The sequence below is a fragment of the Plecotus auritus genome (assembly GCF_963455305.1).
Source record: "Plecotus auritus genome assembly, chromosome: 10".
Classification (NCBI taxonomy): Eukaryota; Metazoa; Chordata; class Mammalia; order Chiroptera; family Vespertilionidae; genus Plecotus; species Plecotus auritus.
In genome coordinates, this window is record NC_137785.1 from 33635148 (window position 1) to 33640602 (window position 5455).

The window sequence follows — 5455 nt, forward strand, 5'->3', positions numbered from 1 at the left end:
GGCCAAAGAGCCACATGTGGCTCGCGAGCCACAGTTTGCCGACCACGGGTCCAACTGACTGACTGTCTGACTGGTCGGTAGGTATGATGTGCACTGACCACCAGGGGCAGACACTCTATGCAGGAACTGCTGAGTGACCTCATATTTGCAGAATGCCTTCAGGGGATGTCAGAGAGCTGATTTCGACCTGATCTCCACAGGCCAGGCTGAGGGACCCCACCTATGCCAGAGGGATCCCACTCACTCCATAGACCCCTTTGAGCCACAGTGCCAGCCCAGGTGCAGCTGGCTGGGAAGGGACCAAGGGAGGTTGGCCCCAGGGCATGTCCAGCCCATCTCACCCAGTCCTGCCCCGCTAGCCACTTTCTAATTAATTTCTTTTCAATGTGCACAAATCTATGCACCGGGCCACTAGTATTTTTGATAATTTTGTAAGCACTATAAGTTGTGTACTCTTTAACAAATACCGGTTTCTTTCATGCTACACAGTTATTTTCAGATTGAACACTAATGATCATGTAAATTTTTAATTATTTTTTATTCCTGAGTATTATTGTGTTCTATGGGTAATAACTTTATCTATGATCTGTCTATGGTTTTTGTTATTTCCAGGTTTGGGGTATTATAAATAAATTTTCTGGGAATAGTGGGTCTAGTTCTGTATATATATGTATATTTTATTTATGTAAATGTTTCAGTATAGGTGAGTGTTTTACTTTTTAAGACATGCAGAACTGTGATCTAAAATTGTTGTTCCCTTTTCCTTCCCAGCCACCCACAGTAATGAAAATTCTAGTTTTCCTAAAACCCTGCCAGCACATGCGATGTATATATATATATATATATATATATATATATATATATATATACTCATTTATTTTTAACCATTTCCTTCGTATTTGGTTTGAATTCAGCAATTCATTCATTCACTGTGTACGTGAGGTCACTTGGATCTGCAAGCCACTGATTTGCTGTTTCAGGTCAGAATTTTCATTTTTCTCTTTCTCTGCATTTTCAATACTCACAATGTGTTGTTCAAGTTTTAACCTAACACTTTGAAGTTCTCTTCTGGCCGACTCTTCTGCCATCTGTGAAGCCCGCCATTTCTGTTCACACTGATCTTTTTCAGACTGCCTCCACAAAGCATATTCCACTTTCATTTTCTCTAAGTCCACCAATCTGTTCTCAAGTTCAAGCTGTTCATCTTGTAATACCACAAGTTTTTCTTAACCTTCTTCCTTGGCAGCTTGTACTTTACATAATAATTCACGATCCTTATCTGCTAAGAGCACTCTGTGGTGTTCAACAGCTGACTTGAGAATTTCATTGTCTGACTGTAACCCATTCACTTTGCCTCTTATTTCTTTCCCTTTCTAGATCACTCTTTAGCTCCTGCTGCTTCCAGTTTGATGTCTGTTATTTCTAATTTGTTTGTTTAAGTTCCTTTACGGGTCAATGCATTTATTTCCCGTTCAGCTTTATGTAATTTACTGATTACAACAGTATTTTGTTCATTGCTTGATTGTAGCTCTTTTTCCAAGCATTCAGCCTGCAGTTTGACTGTTTTTCAGCCTCCAGGGATCTGATTGCAGCTTGCATCTCAGCTATTGCACCTGAATTCTTTGGACATTTTCTATCTGAGCTCTAGAATTCTCTTTTACAGCACTTAATTCGGCTGCTTCAGCCTCTAACTCTTTTAATTTCTGAACCAAATGGACATTTTCTCGAATAAGTTGCTCCACTCATTTGCTATCTCTTGTGGGATCAAGACTAAGCAGCTGATTATGTAGTTCTTCTTTATCTTTCTCCAGTATTGATTGCAATCTCTGATTCATATTTTTATTTTTTTCTTTTAAAACACATGCAAATTCTTCTTTCTGGTGTTCGAACTCTGATTTGAGAAGTTTATTATATTCAGCTCTATACCTTTCGACTTCTTCATCCAGATTCCTAAAACGCTCTCTCATTTAGTTTCTAATTCTCATTGTATTTGGGCTCTGAACAATTCCAAACTTTGTGGAGTTAATACCTGCAGCTTTATTTCTTCTAAGTCTTTAGTTTTCTCTAATATTTCCTCTCTTAGTTCTTCAAAAAGCAGCTGGAATTTTTCCTGGTTAGTTTGCTTTTCATTTAGCAGGCACTTGAGTTTATTTTGTGACGTTGTGTACTCATCTTTCAACCTGTTGTGTTCAGTTCTCATAGTGACAGTTTTATGATGTTCACATCGTTATCTTTCATCAATTAACATTGCTTGTAACACAGGGTCAGAATCTGTCAGCCCACTGTCTCCACCAGGAGGACAAGTGGTGGGAAGAGTGTTCATATTGGTAAGTAAGCTGACAACCATGTGAAAATAAGTTCTGGTTTTCTTATTGTCTTCATTTTCTTTCCAAGATTATTTTCCACTTCCTTCTTGCTAAGACAAGACCTTGGGAGGCCAAACTACACCAGATTCACATAGAGCCTTGCAAGGTGCAAACACAAAGCTAGCACTGCCCTGATCCTCTGCAGTGGGGCTGCCTTTTCAGGGGTGCAGGGCCAGCCCTGTACCTCCTCAGGTGGGGACACCACCTCAGCCCACTGCCCTCAGCCCCTCCAGCCCTAGGGGTGACCTGGGTTGCTAGATCCTGGCGCTAGGGAAGCAGGAAGTCCTGCCCTTTGTCCAATGTTTAATATTTTTAAATTGTAGGCCCAGAAATGAGTTTAGTGTTAACTTGTTTTGTTTTAAATCCATTTTTCTAAGGAATTTTTATGGTAAGCATTTTTTTCGTACATTTATTTACACTGTCTTTATCTATTTTGTTTAAATGTCTGGTCAGAAACTTTTGCCAATTTTTAAAATGAATTTATGATTTAACTAATAGGAGGAGAGACTTCAGCACCTAGGACATCTGTTTTCACCTCACTCATTCCTCAAGGACTCAACTCTCTTCTTTGCCATTTGGAACTATATATTTTGAATACTGGAAGGAAAATTGCTCTTTCTCAAATTCTATCCTATGGACAATTTAAAGCCCGCTTGCATGATACACTTATAAATTTAATGCACTAACATTCTCCACCATTCCTTTTAGTTAAAGCATTGAATAGTACATTAAGTGAAGTTAAGGTTTGTAGTTTTTGTCAATTTCCCTGGTGTAAATCCTCTCATCGTTGTCAGTTTCAAACTGCCAAAATGATGGTACTGAACATGGGCCTGATAAGATATTTCAGTAGCAAAACATTGTATTGTATTTACAACTTACTGACACAGTAGGTATAAATATGCTCAAGAACAATCATGATAAAATAATAAAATAATGGGGAAGTGTCAAGTTTTAAACATTTTTTAAAACTTTGTTTTAAGTGTAATTGATTTAAAACATACATTCAAAAATATATTTCTATTTATTTCAGAGAGGAAGAGAGAATGAGAGAGAGATAGAAAGAGAATCACTGATTGGCTGCTTCCTGCTTGCCCCACAATGGGGATCCAGCCTACCAACTGGGGCATGTGTCATGACTGGGAATCAAACCTTAACCTCCAGGTTCATAAGTCAATACTCATCCACTGAACCACACCAGCCAGCCACCCCTAAGGTTTTAAGAAATATCACTTGCCCTAACTGGTTTAGCTCAGTGGATAGAGCATCGGCCTGCAGGCTGAAAGGTCCAAGGTTCGATTCTGATCAAGGGCATGTACCTTGGTTGTGGGCACATCCCCAGTAGGAGGTGTGCAGGAGGCAGCTGATCGATGTTTCTAACTCTCTATCCCTCTCCGTTCCTCTGTGTAAAAAATCTATAAAACATATATTAAAAAAAAAAAGAAAAGAAAAAGAAATCCCACTTGACCTGCACCCAGGCCAGCAATGAACAGTGGCAGCTCATCCCAGACTTTTGTTTGCTGGAAGCTTTTTTTTTTTTTTTTAATATATTTTATTGATTTTTTACAGAGAGGAAGGGAGAGGGACAGAAAGTTAGAAACATCGATGAGAGAGAGACATCGATCAGTTGCCTCCTGCACACCCCCTAATGGGGATGTGCCCGCAACCAAGGTACATGCCCTTGACCGGAATCAAACCTGGGACCTTTCAGTCCGCAGGCCAACGCTCTATCCACTGAGCCAAACCGGTTATGGCTGGAAGCTTTTTGATGACTGCTTCAATTTTCTCCTTTGTTTTCAGCCTGTTGAGATTTTTTCATTCTTCCTGGTTGACTTTTGGAAGGTCATATTTTTCTAGGAATATGTCCATTTCCTCTAGGTTGTTTAGTTTGTTGGAGTAGAGTTGTTCATAGTATTTTTTTTTTTTACAATCTTTTGTATTACTGTTGGATCTGTTGTTATTTTGCCTCTTTAATTTCTGATTTTGTTTATGTGGGTCCTCTCTCTTTGCTTCTTGGTGAGTCTGGCAAGAGGATTATCAATCTTTTTTATCCTTTCAAAGAACCAGCTCTTCGTTTCATTGATCGTATTGTTTTGTTTTGTTTTTGGGGTCTTTATGTCATTTATTTCTTTTTTTTAAATATATTTTATTGATTTTTTTACAGAGAAGAAGGGAGAGGGATAGAGAGTTAGAAACATCGATGAGAGAGAAACATTGATCAGCCGCCTCATGCACAACCCCCACTGTGGATGTGCCTACAACCAAGGTACATTCCTTTGACTGGAATCGAGCCTGGGACCCTTCAGTCCACAGGCTGACGCTCTATCCACTGAGCCAAACCAGTTTCGGCTATGTCATTTATTTCTACTCTAATCTTTATTATCTCCTTCCTTCTGCTCACTCTGGGCTTTTCTTGTTGCTCTCTTTCTAATTCTTTAAGTTGTAGAGTTAGATAATTCATTACCAGTTTTCTTGTTTTTTTGAGGTAGGCCTGTAATGCTATGAACTTCCCTCTCAAGACTGCTGTCACTGTGTCCTATAGGTTTTGGATTGTTGTGTTTTCATTGTCATTCGTTTCCAGTATTTTTTTAATTTCTTCTTTAATCTCTTTGGTAACCTAATCATTGTTTAATAGCATGCTATTCAGCCTCCAAGTGTTTGAATTATTTTTATTGTAGTTGATGCTTGATATGATATCTATCTTCTTAAATTTGGAGAGATTTTGCCTGTGACCCAATATGTGGTCTATCTTTCAAAATGTTCCATGTGCACTTGAGAAGAATGTATATTCTGTAGCTTTGGGGTGAAATGTTCTGAAGACGTCAATTAAGTCCATCTGATCTAGTGAATCATTTAGGATTGCTGTTTCTTTGCTGATTTTTTATCTAGAGAATTTATCCAGTGGGGTATTAAAGCCCCCTAGTATAATTACATTGCCGTCTATCTCTCCCTTTATATCCTCCAGCAGTTTGTTTTATGTATTTGGTTTTTCCTGCATTGGGCACATATATGTTTACCAGAGTTATATCCTCTTGTTGTATCAATCCCTTTAGTACTATGAAATGGCCTTCCTTATCTCTTGTTATGGCCTT

The 5455-nt window shown here is 38.7% G+C and overlaps 1 pseudogene across 1 annotated transcript; it reads right to left on the reverse strand.

The window, feature by feature from the left end:
- Nucleotides 1-240: 240 nt before the first annotated feature.
- On the reverse strand, nt 241-2347 carry LOC308235981 (centrosomal protein of 83 kDa-like; annotated as a pseudogene). The gene is made up of 3 exons: nt 2030-2347; nt 886-1826; nt 241-289 (listed from the first exon to the last, which is right to left on the reverse strand). The product of its transcript is annotated as a centrosomal protein of 83 kDa-like (transcript).
- Between the last annotated feature and the right edge of the window lie 3108 nt (nt 2348-5455).